The sequence below is a fragment of the Hyperolius riggenbachi genome, chromosome 8, assembly GCF_040937935.1.
Source record: "Hyperolius riggenbachi isolate aHypRig1 chromosome 8, aHypRig1.pri, whole genome shotgun sequence".
Lineage (NCBI taxonomy): Eukaryota > Metazoa > Chordata > Amphibia > Anura > Hyperoliidae > Hyperolius > Hyperolius riggenbachi.
This window is the reverse complement of record NC_090653.1, coordinates 245,447,110-245,468,849: the sequence shown is the minus strand read 5'-3', so window position 1 is coordinate 245,468,849 and position 21,740 is coordinate 245,447,110. Positions and strand designations below refer to the sequence as shown.

The 21,740-nt window shown below is 47.3% G+C and overlaps 1 protein-coding gene across 5 annotated transcripts in view; it reads right to left on the bottom strand.

Moving 5' to 3' along the window:
• The window catches only part of SH3GLB2 (SH3 domain containing GRB2 like, endophilin B2), a 136,416-nt gene that overhangs the window by 106,415 nt on the left and 8,261 nt on the right, over window positions 1-21,740 (bottom strand). The window contains exon 1 of one of the 5 annotated variants that reach the window (XM_068248500.1): window positions 5,442-5,579. The exons of 1 other annotated variant lie outside the window; for it this stretch is intronic. The gene's annotated coding sequence lies outside the window, so the exon portion shown is untranslated. Of the gene's footprint in view, window positions 1-5,441; window positions 5,580-21,740 lie in introns of those variants that run through there. 3 more of the 5 variants (XM_068248502.1, XM_068248503.1, XM_068248504.1) reach the window with 3 other exon arrangements.

The following is a 21,740-nucleotide window of genomic DNA, read 5'->3' as shown; positions in this document are numbered from 1 at the left end:
GAACAGTTCAAAAAAGTCTAGGGCCGATCCTAGTTCAACTGTCTCCACCTGGACTCCAGACTGGGCGGTGAAAGGGGGCAGTACGGGTGCGGCGGGATCAGGGGAATGCCAATCAGGGTTTGCCAGCACCTCTGGAAAACCAATGGGAGTACGGGCCCGTCTACTTGGTGGCTGCGAATCGGGTCTTAATTCACGTACCACCGAACCAGTTTCTACTTCCGGCCTGGTGTTCGCCACTTCACCAGGGTCTTCTACGGAAGTACTGGTGTTGAGAGGTCCAGGAGATGCTGCGCTGCTGGTGCATGCCTCACCAAGAAAAATCAGATCAGCGCCAGCATCACTCTGCTGCCCTTGAGACTGATCTTCCGCCACCTGCAGTCCAGTGACATGGGGTGTGGTACGCCTGGCTCTAGCCGGGACCTCAACCTCGTCATCGGAACTATCGGTCAGAGAGCCACTGCTGTCTACAGGATCGTACTCTGAACCAGAAGATTCGTCGAATAAGTCGACCCAATCATCCTCATCCGACTGGTCCATGTACCTGTAGATGTCTTCATTGGAAAACCTCTTTTTTGCCATGGTGGCCTGCTAAATTTAGGAGGTATTCCTCTGAGACTACCCAGGAAAAAGAGCACCTACCTAGCGAAATGGAGTACTTGAGAGGTAGAAAGCTGTGGTCACTGAGTTTTGATTAAAAAAAAAATCAAAACTGCTGTTTACAGTGCCACAGCTAGTGTACAGTGTTTTTTGCAGTGATCAGAAAAAATAAATTTCTGTCACTGCGGTGGGGCGGGCTGAACGCAGTGCAGGCGAACGATCAGGTCTGATCGGGCAAACACTGCGTTTTTTTGTGGATCCTAGTGACCCTAATATAGATCTGACTGTGATCACTAATGATCACTTACAGATACTATATAGTACCAATGCTGATTAGCGACAGTGATGACGCTAATTAGTGACTGTGGTGCAGTGGGCTGAGCACTAACTGACACTAACAACCCTTTTGCCTAGCTAACTGGCCTAACTGGTACCACTAGTGATACTAAAAAAGTGACAGTTTTCACTGATCACTGTTTTTAGATCACTAGGATAGTGACGGTGAGGGGGGGTTGGGGTTGGGGGATCAGAGAGTAATCACAAATAATCAAAAACAATCACGAGGCAATTACAACACAATTACAGCAATCTGCGCAATCAAAGCCAATCAAGGAGCAATTGAATCCAATAACACGACAATCAAAAACCAATTACGTGACAATCGAAGCCAATCACACGACAATCGATGCTAATCACAGGGCAATTGAGACAATCGAGGCACAGGGCAAAACAGCCAATCAGAGGGCAATTGGCACAATCAAAACCAATCAGGGCAATTGAAGCCAATCACACGACAATCGAAAACCAATTACGTGACAATCAAGCCAATCACACGACAATCGATGCTAATCACAGGGCAATTGAGACAATCGAGACACAGGGCAAAACAGCCAATCAGAGGGCAATTGGCACAATCAAAACCAATCAGGGCAATTGAAGCCAATCACACGACAATCGAAAACCAATTACGTGACAATCGAAGCCAATCACACGACAATCGATGCCAATCACAGTACAATTGAGACAATTGTAGCCAAACAAAGCACAATTAAGCCTTACAGGCAGGAGATAAGATACACAATGGCAGGGGGGAGAATATACGCAAGCAATGCACTAGTAAGGTGTGGGGAGGATCTGAGGGGGTGGGTGATCAGAAGCCCCTAAGGGGTAGTTGGGGGTCTGATCTGATGGATAGGAGTGACAGGTGGTGACAAGGGGTGATAGATGGGTTATTGACGGGTGATAAGTGGGTGTTTACAGCAGGGAAAAACCGATGCAAACAATGGACTGCTGATGTGATCGGGGGGGGGGGGGGTGGGGGGGGGGTGTCTCGGGGGGATCTGAAAGGGTGGGTGATCAGAAGCCCCGGGGCAGTTGGAGGTCTGATCTGATGTGGGGCAGTGACAGGTGGTGACAAGGGATGATTGACAGGTGACTGATAGGTGATTGACAGCTGATCAGTGGGCGATTATGTTATGATCGCTTCTGCAGCGTTTACTGCTGACTGCAGTGGTATTGCAAACCAAACAGTTCTAATGTCATTACATGCATTTGCTTGCATAGTTTGGTTTGCACTTAAACTAGTTGCTGATTCCATCTGCAGTCGCTCTGAAGTTAATGACAGTTTAATATGCTTTTGTGTAAACAAACATTGTCTGCTGCAGTGGAGGGGCAGTCCCTTTCCTGCAGGCTGCATATCATTGTCTGCCTTTTCCTGCTGTCAGCCTGTGATTAATTACCATTCACTTGTGTGGGAGTCTGCAGGTCTGCTCCCATTGGATGACCTCAGTATAAAGAACTGCTTCCTGCAATGCCTCATGGGCTATCATAGTTTCAGACTCTATCTGTTACTCTGCTCGTGCCCCACCTCGTTCCTGGTCCGTGTGGACTGCGCTGACTCCTGCGAAGGGGTCAGCGAGTCCTCCTAGTTCTGCTCTTGTTCTAGAAGTTGCTACTTGCTTGTCTTGTGTCATATATTGGTTCATCGCCAATATATACGCATACTTGCGCATTTTGTTATTTTCCTTGTATTCGTGTTACGTTAATATATCAGTGTCGCTGATATATACGTACACGAACTGTTTATTTCCTGTGTTCAGTTAGTCAGTTTTCCAGCACGTTTTGGTGGTTTGCGCGTATCGTGAACACCCGTGCTGAGCTAGTTATCCTGTTCCTGGTCCTGTTTGTGGATTGCGTTCATCTCTGCGAAGAGATAACGAATCCTTCTGAATCCTGTTCCTGGTCCTGTTTGTGGATTGCGTTCATCTCTGCGAAGAGATAACGAATCCTTCTGAATCCTGTTCCTGGTCCTGTTTGTGGATTGCGTTCATCTCTGCGAAGAGATAGCGAATCCTTCTGAGTCCTGTTCCCTGTATTACTTCAGTCTTAGTCAGCGTTCCTGCTTATGTCATATATCGGTTCATTGCCGATATATACATATGTTAGTCAGACGTTACAAATAGTTTCATTGATAGCTGTAATTGTAATACGCTAGGAAAACATACTTATTGTATATTTATCTGTGTTACGTTTATCTATCTCGATCCTGCTATTTCCTGTCTCTCCTGTCCTGTCTTTGTGAGGCACGCCATCGCCGCAACGCATTGGCTGCCTCATTCCAGTCTGTCTGGTTTTGGACGCTTGCTGTCGCTAAGTAATCGCTAGCTAGCAAGCGTTCATTCTGTCTACCTGTCCTGATCTCCTCAGTCCTGGTTTATGCGCTCAGCGCTACTTTGCGCTGAGACGTTATTGCGAAAGTGTTTGTGGCTGTTCAGATCTGCACCGGCTCTGTGCACCACAATCTCCTATTGGAGTCAGTCCTCTCCTCCACTAAACTGGGGATATCCTGATCCCTTGTGCTGGTGTGTGTACCTCCTTCACGTCCGCTTATGTGTTGTATGCTGACTGTGGAGATTACACCCCCAAGCTTAACAGATTACAGGGAGATAGATAGTATACAGGGGGGGGGGGGGGTCAGGGGTGGGGGAGATCTGAAGGGGTGGGTGGGTGATCAGATACCCCTAAGGGGTAGTTGGGGGTCTAATCTGATGGATGGGAGTGACAGGTGTTGACAGGGGGTGATAGATGGGTTATTGATGGGTGATAAGTGGGTTTTTACAGGGAAAAAAAAGATGTAAACAATGGACTGCTGATGTGATCAGGGGGGGGGGTCTCGGGGGGATCTGAAAGGGTGGGTGGGTGATCAGAAGTCCCTAAGGGGCAGTGGGGGGTCTGATCTGATGTGGGGCAGTGGCAGGTGGTGACAAGGGTTGATTGACAGGTGACTGATAGGTGATTGACAACTGATCAGTGGGCTATTAGAGGGAGATAGAGATATGCAGTATACAGGGGGGGGGGGGGGAGGGAGGGGGGGAGATCTGAAGGGGTGGGGGGTGATCAGATAACCCTAAGGGGTAGTTGGGGGTCTGATCTGATTGATAGGAGTGACAGGTGGTGTCAGGGATTGATTGATGGGTGATATGGGGGGTGGTTGGGTCTAAGCTGCGTGCTGCAGGGGGGTACAGGGGGGTGTCTGATGGGTGCTGCGGGTGATCGGGGGGGTCTGTGGGGCTCCTAACGTGTGCGGTGTGTGACTCACTATGCCTGCTCTCCTCGCCGGTGGTCGATCGCTAAGTGTGACCACCAGCGGGGAGGCAGGCAGTATAATACAGTTTGTTAGGTAAACAAACTGTATCATACGTTTTTAAGTGGCTGGTTTGAAATTTTACAACCCGCCGGCGCTGCGGATTGGCCGGCGGGTTGTAGTCACAAGGGGGCGGCACCACGTGACACAGCGATCGCGCGGCTCCCGCCGCGCGATCGCTCATTAATTACCGGGAACCTGGCGACGCAGATGTGCGTGCCTGGTCCTACAGGAGCCACTTTGCCGACGCGCGTTATGCGTGCGCGGTCGGCAAGTGGTTAATCAGGTCGTTCTTTCATCAATTAAAAGTTCGTTCGTCGTTCACAACGAACGATAGTTGTCGCATGTGTGTACGCAGCACTAGGCTTTTATGCAATCTCAGAAAAAAAAACAAAAAAAAATGAACCCCAGCGTATAAAGATAGCACAACAGTGACATCTAGTGGTAATAAAGTAAATCCTACATATTATTTATTACACTGCACTGAAAAGAAATTCAAAGTTATTAAAGGGAATCAGAAGTGAAAATAAAGTAAACAAAATACAGTATGGGGAGCACCATCCCCAATAATTCATATACCACCCTATATGTAAACAAAGGGGTGGGAGTGCACTGTGCAGAATGGTCAAAAAAGTCCATTAGCAACCAAGAAAAACAGCTATGACCTCAAAGAAACAGCACCAGAGCAGCATATATCAGAAAATTAAATTACATCCTTTATTGCAATTATAAACAATTAAAAACACTTAAAAACATTTAAAACAAAGTGTGTGTGTGTGTGTGTGGGGGGGGGGGGGGGGGGGGAATTGTATAACCCACAATATCGGAGAACCAGGAAAGTTACAAAGTGCTAGTAATGACCATATTGATCCATAAATTACATGAATATAACACTAAAAGTGCATAATATTGTTGTGACACATACAACACGACTGCGTAACAACATATGTGCAAATAGCATCCACAAATGCACGCAAAAACAAGGCAATTCAAAAGGGATATCAAAGTGTAAAAAGAGGGGTTGCAACCCCTGAAACGTAATATAAAAAGTGAAAGAAGGCTAGGAAAGGGAAACCAATCACATAGTGATAAAAATAATTAGAAAGCCACCAAGCAGTGAAAAGTGTTGTAGGTGAAAAATGCAGACTGTGAAAGGAGCAAGAGATAAGTGAGGTCAGTAACCAAGTGAATACGATCCTACCGGTAAGTATCTCTACGGGTCCCCACCGCCGCTGTCGCGATTCGCCACACTATGTGGCTTTCTCATTGCTGCTAGTGAAGCTACCCCTGGGGATCCACAGGTCTAGAGCTTTGCAGATCACCAGCAAATGGCAAGCGCTACAAAATCGCTCCTAGAGGGTCCCAGGCTTTTTTTGCAATCACAGAAAAAAAACAAAAAAATGAACCCCAGCGTATAAAGATAGCACAACATTGACATCTAGTGGTAATAAAGTAAATCCTACATATTATTTATTACACCGCACTGAAAAGAAATTCAAAGTTCGTTATTAAAGGGATACTGTAGGGGGGGTCGGGGGAAAATGAGTTGAAATTACCCGGGGCTTCTGATGGTACCCCGCAGACATCCTGTGTTGGCGCAGCCACTCACCGATGCTCCGGCCCCGCCTCCAGTTCACTTCTGGAATTTCTGACTTTAAAGTCAGAAAACCACTGCGCCTGCGTTGCCATGCCCTCACTCCCGCTGATGTCACCAGGAGTGTACTGCGCAGACACAGACCATACTGGGCCTGCACTGTGCGCTCTTGGTGACATCAGCAGGATCGAGGACACGGCAACGCAGGCGCAGTGGTTTTCAGACTTTAAAGTCTGAAATTCCAGAAGTGAACCGGAGGCGGGGCCGGAGCATCGGTGAGTGGCTGCGCCAACACAGGATGTCTGCGGGGGACCGTTAGAAGCCCCGGGTAAGTTCAACTCAATTTGCCCTGACCCCCCTACAGTGTCCCTTTAAAGGGAATCAGAAGTGAAAATAAACTTATGATATAATGATTTGTATGTGTAGTACAGCTAAGAAATAGAACATTATTAACAAAGAAAAGTGTCTCTTAGGGCCCTTTTCCACTAGCAATCGCAATCACAAATGCCAGCGATTGTGATTTTTCAATAATTCTGTTACGCGATTGCAATTTGCATTTGCATTGCATTATCGTAAAAATCGCTCCAGCAAGTGATTGCGATTTGCGATTTCCAAATCGAAACACTGTAGTGGAAAATACTTCTCGTGATTTCTATGACAAAGTAACAACCCTAGCGATTTAAAAATCACTAATGATTTGCGATTTTGTGATTCAGCAATTGCAATCGCGCTAGTGGAAAAGGGCCCATATTGTTTCCAGTCAGTGGCAGCTTCAGGATTTTTTTGGAGGGGTGCTATGCAGGTGCTGGACCAATTTCTGAGGTAGCTTCGCGCGCCGCAGCAAAAAATGGGTGTAGCTATAGGGGGGAAATAAGCGTGGCCATGACCGGATGAGGGCGGAGCTAACTGTAATTTAACCTCTTGACGACCAGCTAACGCCGATTGGCGTAAACTGGTCGTCTGCAAGTTTCCATCGTTCAAGCGGCCTTTCCATGTCCGTTCACGGAGGCTGTCTCCGTGAACAGCCGGAGAGCCGCCGATTGCGGCTCGCCGGCAAAATGTAAACACGCGGGGAAGAAATCCCCGCTGTTTACATCATACGGCGCTGCTGCGCAGCAGCGCCGCAAGGCAGATCGGCGATCCCCGGCCTCTGATTGGCCGGGGATCGCCGTCATTTGATAGGCTGAAGCCGTCCTGCGCAGCTCAGAGGGGAAGGGAGAGGGAGGGAGAGGGACGGAGCCCTGAAAACGCTGCGGAGGGGGGCTTTGAAGAGCCCCCCCGCAAAGCGCAGAGAGCCGGCGGCGATCAGACCCCCCCCAGCAGGCAATCCCCCTAGTGGGGAAAAAAGGGGGTAAGTCTGATCGCCCTGGCTAAAACCTGATCTGTGTTGCAGGCTGAAGAGCCTACGCAGCACAGATCAGCCAGAAAGCCACTGGTCGGCAAGTGGTTAAAGTGAACCCGAGGTGAGAGTGATATGGAGGCTGCCATATTTATTTCCTTTTAAACAATACTAGTTGCCTGGCAGCCCTGTTGATGTATTTGGCTGCAGTAGTGAACTGAATTACACCAGAAACAAACATACAGCTAATCTTGTCAGTTCTGACAATATTGTCAGAAACCCCTGACCTGCTGCATGCTTGTTCAGGGTCTATGGTTGAAAGAATTAGAGGTAGAGGACCAGCACGGCAGCCAGACAACTGGTATGGCTTAAAGGGAACCAGAGAGGAACGTTAAAAAAAATAGAAAAAGCTTTTATACATACCTGGGGCTTCTTCCAACCCCATAAGCCTGGGTCGCTCCCACGCCGCCATCCTCCGCTTCCTGTATCGGCGGTACCGGGTCCCGTCACTTCCGGCTGACGCGGCCAATTGTCCGCATCACAGGGGCTCCCTCCATACCCGTACGCATGCGGCTGCGCAGTAGGCAGCCTCACGCGTACATATATGGAGGGAGCCCCGTGTGATGCGGACAATTGGCTGCGTCTGATGGCCGACTGGCGGCAATGACGGGACCCGTTACCGGTGGATACAGGAAGCGGAGGACGGCGGCGTGGGAGCGATCCGTGCGTATGGGGCTGGAGGAAGCCCCAGGTATGTATAAAATCTTTCCCCCAACGTCTCTGGTTCCCTTTAAAAGGATATAAATATGGCAGCCTCAATATTATTCTCACCTTGGGTTCCCTTTAAAAGTGGGCCCAAGTTTTGGTGCCACTTATCAGATCAGACCCTAACCTGCCTCTTACGGGCATCTAATCACCCTCCCACACCATCAGATTGCCCCAGACCTACCCTCAGATCACCTCCAAAGTGCATTGTTTACATCTGTTCTGCCATCTAATCACCCACTGATCACCCATCAATCAGCCCCTGTCACTGATACCCATCAGATTAGACCCCTATCTGCCCCTAGGGCACCCAATCACCCGCCCACACCCTCAGAGCGCCCTCAGGCCCCAGCCCTGATCACCTCGCCAGTGCATTGCTTGCATCTATTTCCCCCCTCTAATCACACCTTGAGACACCCATCAATCACCTCCTGTCACCACCTGTCACCCCCTAGCACACCTACCCATCAGATCAGGCCCTAATTTGCCCCCTGTGGGCTCCTGATCACTCGACCAAACCCTCATACCCCCTTCCGATCACCTCCCCAGTGCATTGATTGCATCTATTTTCCCCTCTAACCACCCCCTGAGACACCCATCAATCACCTCCTGTCACCCCCCTAGCACTCCTATCCATCAGATCAGGCCCAATACAACCTGTCATCTAAGAGGCCACCCTGCTTATGATCGGTTCAACAAAATTTGCCCCCTCATAGACCACCTGACATCAAAATTTGCAGATGCTTATACCCCTGAACAGTCATTTTGAGAAATTTGGTTTCCAGACTACTCACGGTTTTGGGCCCGTAAAATGCCAGGGCAGTATAGGAACCCCACAAGTGACCCCATTTTAGAGAGAAGACACCCCAATGTATTCTGTTAGGTGTATGACAAGTTCATAGAAAATTGTATTTTTTGTCAAAAGTTAGCATAAATTGATTTTTATTGTTTTTTTCACAAAGTGTCATTTTTCACTAACTTGTGACAAAAAATAAAATATTCGATGAATTCACCATACACCTAACGGAATACCTTGGGGTGTCTTCTTTCTAAAATGGGGTCACTTGTGGGGTTCCTATACTGCCCTGGCATTTTAGGGGCCCTAAACCGTGAGGAGTAGTCTAGAAAACAAATGCCTCAAAATGACCTGTGAATAGGACGTTGGGCCCCTTAGCGCACCTAGGCTGCAAAAAAGTGTCACACATGTGGTATCGCCGTATTTTTACACATACCCATGCTGGGTGGGAGAAATCTCTCTGTAAATGTGTAAAAAAAAATCAAAAATGTGTCATTTACAGAGATATTTCTCCCTCTCAGCATGGTTAGATGTAAAAATACACCACAAAACACATTATACTACTTCTCCTTAGTACGGCGATACCACATGTGTGACACTTTTTTGCAGCCTAACTATGCTAAGGGGCCCAAAGTCCAATGAGTACCTTTAGGATTTCACAGGTCATTTTGAGACATTTGGTTTCAAGACTACTCCTCATGGTTTAGGGCCCCTAAAATGTCAGGGCAGTATAGGAACCCCACAAATGGCCCCATTTTAGAAAGAAGACACCCCAAGGTATTCCGTTAGGCGTATGGTGAGTTCATAGAAGATTTTGTTTTTTGTCACAAGTTAGTGAAAAATGACACTTTGTGAAAAAAAACAATTAAAATCAATTTCCACTAACTTGTGACAAAAAATTAAATCTTCTATGAACTCACCATACTCCTAACGGAATACCTTGGGGTGTATTCTTTCTAAAATGGGGTCATTTGTGGGGTTCCTATACTGCCCTGGCATTTTAGGGGCCCAAAACCGTGAGGAGTAGTCTTGAAACCAAATGTTGCAAAATGACCTGTGAAATCCTAAAGGTACTCATTGGACTTTGGGCCCCTTAGCGCAGTTAGGGTGCAAAAAAGTGCCACACATGTGGTATCGCCGTACTCAGGTGAAGTAGTATAATGTGTTTTGGGGTGTATTTTTACACATAAGGTACACAGAAGGAGTAGATATGCCTGGCACTCAGTACTGGGGGTGGAATTGGGTCCCTGCACCTTTAAATGGTAACTCCGTCCGTTATGATTCCCTGCTCAGTGGCATGTGTGGAGGCGTGCATCAAGGCTAGCATAGGCAATTGAAGATTTGTAGTACATATAAGACAGTCCGTGCACTGCGTCCTTAAATCACATAATTTATTTCAGGTTGTTACCAGCAGGTATAAGCATCATGGTATACAGGTTCACAGCATGAAAGAAGCGGAAGGATCTGACCTGTATTCCGGACGGGTGCGGAGGTGTGACCAGGGGGTGAGAGGACGGCACAACAGCCGTTTCGCGCCGGTATGGCGCTTGCTCGCGTGCGTGTGTCCTTGGGCAATGGCGGCGTGTACGGACTTCCGTAATGTAAACAGGAAGCCCCGCCCATCACGCTCGTCATTGGCCCTTGGAACTGTGATGTGATAGTGATTGGGCTGAGGAGGAGGGGACTGGCCACGTCGTGTGGCGTGAATGACAGTGGGGGCTGTTCCCTGTGGAGCCAATGAATGTGAAGGAGGGGGAGGATCGCCTCGTTACGGCGAATGAAACATTTATGTGCTACGTAAACAACTTTGTGTGGCCACAAATCCAGTGGCTAGCAAACTGTGACATGCTGGAAAATTTATCAATACATATTGACATAAAGGGAAACTCAAACCAAGTGCCATTGAAAAGGTTAACATTGTGAAAAGGTGCATTCCGCTCCATTCTGTATACATTCTTATGGTCATGTCTATACCCCATGAGTTCCTTTTTATTCGCTGACATAAAGAAATTTCCTTTCCTTCACCTTTATTTAATTTGTTTGTTTAAAAAGAAGAAACCACCTCATTTCCCAATCTAAAATCAACATGCTGATGGAGGAAGGCATGTAGAGAAGGACACAAAATACATGGGTGAAACCCCTGGAATTAAAGGGCTGCATGCATTCAACCCCAACTGTCCCACAAACCCTATCAGGGGCTGTCCTAGCTCCCACCCATGCATTTCCTCTTCCCGGAATGTCAGGGTTGGGGCCAGAATGGCAGGAGATGTGCTCCCCCAATGCTCACTAAAAGGAGCAAGCTGGGAGCATCATACGCAAAAGGGAGAACAAGAAGACCTCAGGGTCCTCAGGAGTTGGTGGCCCCCAGCGACTCACATAGGATCCCCCAGGGGTAGGACAGGGGTGCATCGGGTACGACAGTGCATGTAAGGAGGAGTTCATGCATCGGGGGGGACAATCACCAGGGCAATTCCATTTCCCCTCCGTGATGTCTCTCCCTCCCTCTATGCAGGAGAAGTGTCGTTGCCACCAAAATATTGGTGGCAAATTCTGTCCACCTATCTCGTCCATATACTGCACCTGCCGCCCAAATTACCTACATTCAGTCCAAGTCCCCTGGATGGGTGCCCGTGCATCGCGGGGCGCCACCCTCGAGCACAAACCCAAGACGGGAGCAGTTGTGGCATAAGAAGAGTGGAGATCTGAGAGAGAGAGCAGCTTGTGTGGGAGAACAAAGAGATGAGAAGGAAGGAGGGACAGGCAGGAAGGGAATAGGGCAGGACTTAAAGGGGCACCCCTGTCTGGGTCAAAAATTAAAGAAGCAGGATCAGATGGTGGAGAGGCGGGTGGGGAAGAGCAGGGAAAAAGGGGAGGAAAGAGAAGAAACCCAGTAGGAGGAGGGGAAGGGGGGGGGGGGGGGGGAAACATAAGCACAAGTTCCCCCACTGGGGCACACAGAGTTCCCAATGCGGGACCGCCCTGTGCCCTAGGGGTCCAAAAAACAGGACAACTCCAGTCTGTCATTGAAGCCCAGAGGCCCCATCGCCCCCGTGCGTAGAATCACCCGGGATTCTCGTCTGGTAAGCTCTTGGTCTCTATTGCCTCCCCTCCTGGGATTAGTGACATGCAAAAGGCCTGCGAATCTCAAACAATTCGCCTTACCTCCATGGGCCTCTCTAACGTGATCGATTAAGCGTGGGCACCCCTTCCCTGATTTTATGGATTTAAAATGCTCCCCCACTCTCTCCTTGAGGGGCCTGGTGGTTTTGCCCACGTAAAAAAATTGACAGGGACAGAAGATGACGTAGGAGACAAACTTAGTTTGGCATGTTATAAAGGCTCTTACTTCCCACTGTACTCCCCCCATTCTTAGGTTGGTACCCTCCATCATCCGTGGGCAATATTTACATCTACCGCATTTGTGGTTTCCCTTGGGGCGTCTACTACTTAGCCAGTTCGATGGCACAACCGAGCGATATTCGCTCCGTGTCAAGATGTCACCCAGGGTTGGGGCTCTTCTATACACCACCCGAGGGGGATCGGGGAAGATCTTGTGCAGTGCAGGATCCCTAGTTACAAGTGACCAATTTTTCTTTATCACCTGGGATAGCCTTTTGCTCATGGGGGTATAGTCAAATGTGCAGGTGAAGGAGCCCCCTTTGTCGGGTTTGGGCTGCCTAGTTAGGAGGGTAGACCTGTCCCTATCTCTGGCTTTACCCCTTGCCTTTTCAAGGGCATCAACATCATAGTCCCTGGCCCGCAGGCGTGTGGTGAGTTCCCCTGCCTGCTTTTCAAATGAACCCAGATCGGTGTTGTTACGCCTAAGACGCAAATATTGGCCGTATGGCAGGGATGCCTTCACATGTTCAGGATGGTAGCTGCTTCTATGCAGTAGTGCATTGACAGCCGTGGATTTCCTATAGCCCTCACAGATCAATTTAGTCCCATCTAGTTTGATTGTCAAATCCAGGAAGCGTGCCCCCCCATCGTTTATTTCCGACGTGAAGCGCATATTAATCCTGTTCACATTGAGGTGCTCTATGAACTCCCCAAATTCCTGAAGGCCTCCCTGCCACACAACCAGCACGTCGTCCACATAACGTGACCATGCTTTAATGTTCCTTCTAAAGGGATTGGATGGACTAAACACATAATCCTCCTCCCAAGCTCCCAAAAAGAGCCCGGCATAGGTACATGCCACAGAGGTCCCCATGGCCGTCCCGGAAGTTTGGTGGTACCATCATCCGTCGAACATGAACGCGTTATGTGTTAGGACAAACCTGAGACACTCACACAGGTAGTCCTTATAGCCCGTGTCCTTATTGGTCCTGTCTAGGAACCTGCGGACTGCCTTTATTCCCTCCTCGTGGGGTATCCGGCTGTACAAGCTTTCCACGTCAATTGTGGCCAATCTGTATCCAGGTTGCCACACCACGTTTTCGGCAACCTTAATTGCATCCAACGTGTCCGCCAGATAAGTTGGAACCCCCACGAGGAGGGGGCGCAACAGATGGTCCAGGAAGCGGGAGAGCCGCTCCGTGAGGGACCCACACCCGGAGACTATGGGCCTCCCCGGGGGATTCTCCATAGATTTATGCAGCTTGGGAAGATGGTACCACACAGGGTACCGGGGGGACACGGGTAAAAGGTCAGTAGCCAACCTCTGTGGCATGTACCCCTGTTCAACCCCTCGCCTCAAGAGTGTACGGAGGGCCGACTGATATTTTACGGTTGGATTGCCATCCAAACGTTTGTAGAATTCCCGATTGTCCAGCTGCCTGTAGGCCTCTCGTGTGTAGGTCTCCCCGGTCATAATGACCACGTTTCCCCCCTTATCCGCATGTTTTACCACCAAGTCGCGGCGTAGCCTGAGCCATCTAATGGCTCTCCTCTCTGTGCCACTTAGGTTGTCCGGTGCTTTGTCATAGCATAGGGCCCTCATTTCGTCCGCGACCTGGTGGAAAAATTGATCTATCGGGGAACCGGTACTGCCTGAACGGACCTGCATGCTCTGAAGGCTCCGGGGTTACCCAGGCCAAGATGTGAGCTGGACATATTCTCCATCTCCATTGAACAGTCTCCACCCTCCTCCCAAAGCTCCTCTAGCATCCGGAGTGCCTCCATCTCGGCCTCATCCCAGTCTACCACGGGACTGAACCCTAAAGTAGACTCTGGGGTTGCCGTTGTAATGGGGCCTCCTTCACCCTGTCCTTGGAGCTCCCCATTTCCATCCCGGTATAGTTGGCTAAGCATCATCTTTCTCGTTGTTTTGTATAGATCGACAAAAAAGTCCACATAATCAAAGTCTCTGGTGGGAGAAAAACCCAGACCCTTCTTGAGTAGGGTGAGGCATGCCTCAGGGATTGGCTCCCCGGTTAAGTTGACCACCTGCAGTTCATCTTCCCCACCTCCTCCCTCCCCCCCCGCAGCTACTCCCTGGTTCGCCTCTTCTTTGTGCCGGTGTTCCCATTGACATTCCTGACCACCACCGGAGAGTCCCAGGTTACAGTCCTTCCCAGACTTGTTCCGCCCTCTACCTCCTCGGCGGATTCGTTTTCTACAGGGGTCGAGGCACATGGTTTAGGGGTTGGTTGTTTGGGTTTGGGAGCTGGGTTACCCCCCTGCCTCCTCTTCCTAAACTGCTTTGGTTTCGGATGTCTGGTGCTTTTCTCGTCCTCCGTGTCAGACCCGGAGTCGGTTGTCCAATACCCCTTCCCTCTCCTGGGGGGAGCTCCCTTGTTCGGGGTGCCTCCCTGGCCCCAATAGAAGACTCTGCCCTTTCTAAAGTCGTCCTGATCCCGGTGAAACTTCTTTAACTTCCTAGCTTTAAGTTCGTTTTGTATAGGAAGGATCTTCTTCTCTATTTTGGCAATGATTGCCTCAAAATTATTCTCTGTCGTTGCTTCTTGCAGCTGCTCTCTGGTCTCCTGTAGCTCTCCAGACACTTTGTTGTGCTCAGCGATAGTGCGTTCTCTCACTATCTCCTGCAAGGTTCTGCAGTAGTCCAGATGGGCCGTCTCCCACTTCTCCAAGAACTGTTTGTCCTCGCGATACTCCGAGGGTTCCCTGTAGGATCTAAAACCCTGTGCGATGTATCCTGCCTCCTTGTATTTATTAAGAGTGGTGGCAGTCCAGAAGAGTTTTGTCTCCTTCTCACAGAGGCCTCCTAACCTCAGTTCCAGCACCCTGGTCACAACCTCCCGATTGGCTGGTGCAGGACAAGCGCTGTGATCAAATATAGTGCTCGCTCCGGCGCGACCTTCCGAAACACCTTGACTGATGAGTGGATAGTCCAGGGAGGAGTCACTGTCACTCCCTGACTCCGGTAGTTCCACATCTGGTGTACCCCCTTCAGCATTCATGAATGCAGCTGGTGCTCAAGGCTGCAGATACAATAAGGTACACAGAAGGAGTAGATATGCCTGGCACTCAGTACTGGGGGTGGAATTGGGTCCCTGCACCTTTAAATGGTAACTCCGTCCGTTATGATTCCCTGCTCAGTGGCATGTGTGGAGGCGTGCATCAAGGCTAGCATAGGCAATTGAAGATTTGTAGTACATATAAGACAGTCCGTGCACTGCGTCCTTAAATCACATAATTTATTTCAGGTTGTTACCAGCAGGTATAAGCATCATGGTATACAGGTTCACAGCATGAAAGAAGCGGAAGGATCTGACCTGTATTCCGGACGGATTTGTGGCCACACAAAGTTGTTTACGTAGCACATAAATGTTTCATTCGCCGTAACGAGGCGATCCTCCCCCTCCTTCACATTCATTGGCTCCACAGGGAACAGCCCCCACTGTCATTCACGCCACACGACGTGGCCAGTCCCCTCCTCCTCAGCCCAATCACTATCACATCACAGTTCCAAGGGCCAATGACGAGCGTGATGGGCGGGGCTTCCTGTTTACATTACGGAAGTCCGTACACGCCGCCATTGCCCAAGGACACACGCACGCGAGCAAGCGCCATACCGGCGCGAAACGGCTGTTGTGCCGTCCTCTCACCCCCTGGTCACACCTCCGCACCCGTCCGGAATACAGGTCAGATCCTTCCGCTTCTTTCATGCTGTGAACCTGTATACCATGATGCTTATACCTGCTGGTAACAACCTGAAATAAATTATGTGATTTAAGGACACAGTGCACGGACTGTCTTATATGTACTATGTATTTTTACACATACCCATGCTGAGTGGGAGAAATATCTCTGTAAATAGACAATTGTGTGTAAAAAAAAAAAATCAAAAAATTGTCATTTACAGAGATATTTCTCCCACCCAGCATGGGTATGTGTAAAAATACACCTCAAAACACATTATACTACTTCTTCTGAGTACGGCAATACCACATGTGTGGCACTTTTTTGCAGCCTAACTGCGCTAAGGGGCCCAAAGTCCAATGAGCATCTTTAGGCTTTACAGGGGTGCTTACAATTAGGCACCCCCCAAAATGCCAGGACAGTGAACACACCCCACAAATTACCACATTTTGGAAAGTAGACACTTCAAGGTATTCAGAGAGGAGCATAGTGAGTCCGTGGCAGATTTATCAGTTAGAAGATATGGAAACTTTTTTTTTTTTGTCACAAAGTGTCATTTTCCGCTAACTTGTGACAAAAAATAAAATCTTCTATGAACTCACCATGCCTCTCACTGAATACTTTGGGATGTCTTCTTTCCAAAATGGGGTCATTTGGGGGGTATGTATACTATCCTGGAATTTTAGCACCTCATGAAACATGACAGGTAGTCAGAAAAGTCAGAGATGCTTCAAAATGGGAAAATTCACTTTTGGCACCATAGTTTGTAAACGCTATAACTTTTACCCAATCCAATAAATATACACTGAATGTTTTTTTTATTTTTTATCAAAGACATGTAGCAGAATAACTTTCGCGCTCAAATGTATAGGAAATTTTACTTTATTTGAAAAATGTCAGCACAGAAAGTTAAAAAAGTCATTTTTTTGACAAAATTCACGTCTTTTTTGATGAATATAATAAAAACTAAAACTCGCAGCAGCAATCAAATAGCACCAAAAGAAAGCTGTGTTAGTGACAAGAAAAGGAGGTAAAATTCATTTCGGTGGTAGGTTGTATGACCGAGCAATAAACCGTGAAACCTGCAGTGGTCTGAATGGAAAAAAAAGGTTCTGGTCCTTAAGGGGTGAAAAGACTGTGGTCCTCAAGTGGTTAAAGAGAAACCGTGACCAAGAATTGAACTTCATCCCATTCAGTAGCTGATACCCCCTTTTACATGATAAATCTATTCCTTTTCACAAACGGATCATCAGGGGGCTCTGTATGGCTGATATTGTGGTAAAACTCCTCCCACGAGAAACTTTTAAGGACCATGGTACTCCTGGCAGCTTCCTGTCTGTGAGCCTTGTTGCATTGTGGGAAATAGCTGTTTACAGCTGTTTTCAACTGCCAATACAGCAAGCAGCAGCTACATCATTTGCCAGCAGTAAAAATGTCACCATGTGGTAAATGTCAGAATGTAAATCAGGGAGAGGAAAGATTTTACAATGGGCAAACACTGACTGAAATATTTATACATAATTATTGTAAAAATTAAGCACTTTTTTTATTACATTATTTTTACTGGACTTCCTCTTTAAGTCAGGCGCGTGTACAGGCCTTTTATTATTATTATTTTTTATTTACATAGCGACAACATCTTCCATAGCCCTGTACATAGTACAAACAAATAATGGGGAACAAATATACGAAATACAAGACACTGTACAGTCATGACATTAAATAGTAGAAATACAAATACATACTGTACATAGTTGATGTGTAGCTGATACATGTACATATGTTAAAATTACAGCAGTATGATTAACACTAAGAGGAGGTCACTGCCCTTGTGAGCTTACAATCTAGAGGGTAGTGGGAGGGGAACACAGGGGTTAGGTTAGTGGGTGAGGCAGTGTGCCTTCAGTGCTGCTTATAGCAAATTATAGGCTTGTATGAACAGGTGTGTTTTCAGAGTGCGTTTGAAGGTTTCCTGACTCGAGCCATGATGAACTGGCTGAGGAAGAGAGTTCCAAAGGAAAGGGACAGCCCGTGAGAAGTCTTCGATGCAAGAGTGAGAGGAGGTGACTAGGCTAGAGGACAAAAGGGTCTACTGTGAGGAACGGAGGGTCCGGGCGGGGATATAGCTGGAGATTAAAGAGGAAATGTATGGAGGTGACAGCTTGTGTAGAGCTTTGTATGCAAGCGTGAGAAGTTTAAACTGGATCCTTTGGGCAACTGGTAGCCAATGGAGGGATTGGCAGAGAGGGAATGCCTCAGAGAATCTAGAACAGAGGTGAATGAGGCGGGCAGTGGAGTTTAGTAGGGATTGGAGAGGTGCCAGTCTGCTTTTTGGTAGACCACAGAGTAGGGTGTTACAGTAGTCAAGACGGGAGATGATTAGGGCATGCACAAGCATTTTAGTTGCTTTTTGTGAGAAAAAGGGATGGATTCTGGAAATATTTTTGAGATGGAAGTAGCAGGAGGTAGTTAATGTGTTGATATGTGGTGTAAAGGAAAGCTCAGAGTCCAGAGTTACCCCCAAACAACGAGCCATTCCAGAAGAGTCAATCTTATATTCACCCTGCAATTTTGAAACACCACCTACTTATAAAGCACATTAAAGGGAATTATTTGCTAACAGATTTTCAGATTCCAGAAGGATCTGTGGATAATTTGCATTTGTACTCTTCAATGGAATTGGAGTAGTGACTGCTACTGGCCCTGCAATGGGTGGGAGCCCAGTTTTGCATAAAGGTCCACTATCGTGACAAGCTAATCTTGTCACGATAGTATTCTATCTCTTCATGAGACATTCTAAATATTATCTTTATTCTTCACAAAAGCACTCCCTGGAAAGGATCTTTACAAAGATGTCAGCTATCCTCCCTTCTTGTTTGCTCATTATGTTGATAGTTGGACTGAGCAACTGAAGTTAGTGCTTTTGTAAATAAAGAAAAAAACTGAGTATCCCCCATGAGTAAAAGGACTAGTCCAAAACCTGACAGATCTGTCAGATTTTCACTGGTTACTGTAAGTTACAGCAACATAGGGAAAAGTAATTCATACTGCATCTTTCTCTGAAAGAAATCTACATTTAAAAGTAAGTAGGCATTTTAAATGTTACAATTTGTTGTGATTGATGTCCTTGAACCCTTTTTTTCTTTGCGTGGGTCGGCTCTGGTAGGGTGTGTGAGGTGCATACTAGGTAGAGTTTGGGGAAATCAGTACACACAGATGTAGAGCCTGCAGGGAAGCCGTGTTGAGTGATAAAACACTTCTTCTAAAGACTCTTATTTAATGTGGAGTTCCTCCCTTACAGGAAGTGACATCACTGGTTACAAGGCTCTGCGGGAGAGGCATTGGTAGTCATTGCAGAGATATGCATAAACAGAGAACTGAGCTATAATGAGGCATAGAAGGGACTTATGTCCTGTATAGATACAATTATAAGGCACACACAGAACTAAGGTGCATAAAGAACAGTGGTGTAGTTACACTCATACACGACCGGATGCGCGGCCACTAAAGCATATTCGACAATCCCTTGTCGAATATGCTTAGCTGTGCTGGAATGGTTGACCACAGGATGATCGGAGAAGCCTCTGGACTATCTAGTGAGGAATAGCCTCTGGACTATCTAGTGTGGACTATCTAGTGTGGAATAGCCTCTGGACTATCTAGTGTGGAGTAACTAGTGTGAAATAGCCTCTGGACTATCTAGTGAGGAATAGGCTCTGGACTATCTAGTGTGGTGTAACTAGTGTGAAATAGCCTCTGGACTATCTAGTGTGAAGTAACTAGTGTGAAATAGCCTCTGGACTATCTAGTGTGGAATAGCCTCTGGACTATCTAGTGTGGAGTAACTAGTGTGAAATAGCCTCTGGACTATCTAGTGTGAAGTAACTAGTGTGAAATAGCCTCTGGACTATCTAGTGTGGAATAGCCTCTGGACTATCTAGTGTGGAGTAACTAGTGTGAAATAGCCTCTGGACTATCTAGTGTGAAGTAACTAGTGTGAAATAGCCTCTGGACTATCTAGTGTGGAATAGCCTCTGGACTATCTAGTGTGGAGTAACTAGTGTGAAATAGCCTCTGGACTATCTAGTGTGGAATAGCCTCTGGACTATCTAGTGTGGAGTAACTAGTGTGAAATAGCCTCTGGACTATCTAGTGTGAAGTAACTAGTGTGAAATAGCCTCTGGACTATCTAGTGTGAAGTAACTAGTGTGAAATAGCCTCTGGACTATCTAGTGTGGAATAGCCTCTGGACTATCTAGTGTGGAGTAACTAGTGTGAAATAGCCTCTGGACTATCTAGTGTGAAGTAACTAGTGTGAAATAGCCTCTGGACTATCTAGTGTGGAATAGCCTCTGGACTATCTAGTGTGGAGTAACTAGTGTGAAATAGCCTCTGGACTATCTAGTGTGAAGTAACTAGTGTGAAATAGCCTCTGGACTATCTAGTGTGGAATAGCCTCTGGACTATCTAGTGTGGAGTAACTAGTGTGAAATAGCCTCTGGACTATCTAGTGTGGAATAGCCTCTGGACTATCTAGTGTGGAGTAACTAGTGTGAAATAGCCTCTGGACTATCTAGTGTGAAGTAACTAGTGTGAAATAGCCTCTGGACTATCTAGTGTGGAATAGCCTCTGGACTATCTAGTGTGGAGTAACTAGTGTGAAATAGCCTCTGGACTATCTAGTGTGAAGTAACTAGTGTGAAATAGCCTCTGGACTATCTAGTGAGGAATAGCCTCTGAACTATCTAGTGCGAAGTAACTAGTGTGAAATAGCCTCTGGACTATCTAGTGTGAAGTAACTAGTGTGAAATAGCCTCTGGACTATCTAGTGAGGAATAGCCTCCGGACTATCTAGTGTGGAGTAACTAGTGTGAAATAGCCTCTGGACTATCTAGTGTGAAGTAACTAGTGTGAAATAGCCTCTGGACTATCTAGTGTGGAATAGCCTCTGGACTATCTAGTGTGGAGTAACTAGTGTGAAATAGCCTCTGGACTATCTAGTGTGAAGTAACTAGTGTGAAATAGCCTCTGGACTATCTAGTGCGAAGTAACTAGTGTGAAATAGCCTCTGGACTATCTAGTGTGAAGTAACTAGTGTGAAATAGCCTCTGAACTATCTAGTGTGGAGTAACTAGTGTGAAATAGCCTCTGGACTATCTAGAGTGGAGTATCTAGTGAGTCATAGCCTTTGGACTATCTAGCGTGGAATAGCCTCTGAACTATCTAGTGAGCAATAACCTCTGGACTGTCTATAGTGGACTATCTAGTGAGACATAGCCTCTGGACCTCTGGACTATCTAGTGTGGACTTTCTAGTGAGACATAGCCTCTGGACTATCTAGTGCGGACTATCTAGTGAGACATAGCTCTGGACTATATAGTGTGGACTTTCTAGTGAGGCACAGCCTCTGGACTATATAGTGTGGACTTTCTAGTGAGACATAGCCTCTGGACTATCTAGTGTGGATTTTCTAGTGAGACATAGCCTCTGGACTATCTAGTGCAGACTATCTAGTGAGACATAGCTCTGGACTATATAGTGTGGACTTTCTAGTGAGGCACAGCCTCTGGACTATCTAGTGTGGAATAGCCTCCGGACTACCTAGTGTGGAATAGCCACTGGACTATCTAGTGTGGACTATCTAGAGATTAATTGCCTCTGGACTATCTAGTGTGGAGTAACTAGTGTGAAATAGCCTCTGGACCATCTAGTGTGGACTACCTAGTGTGGAAAAGCTTCTGGACTAAATAGAGTGGAGTATCTAGTGTGGAATAGAATCTGGACTACCTAGTGTGGAACAACCTCTGGACTATCTAGAGTGGACTATCTAGTGAGGCACAGCCTCTGCACTATCTAGTGTGGACTTTCTAGTGGTTTCCCCACTTTGCATTATGTTTGGCCCACTCTAGACCACCAGGGAAGCTATATTGGAGGTGAAGCCCTAGGTCACCAGGGAAGCCAT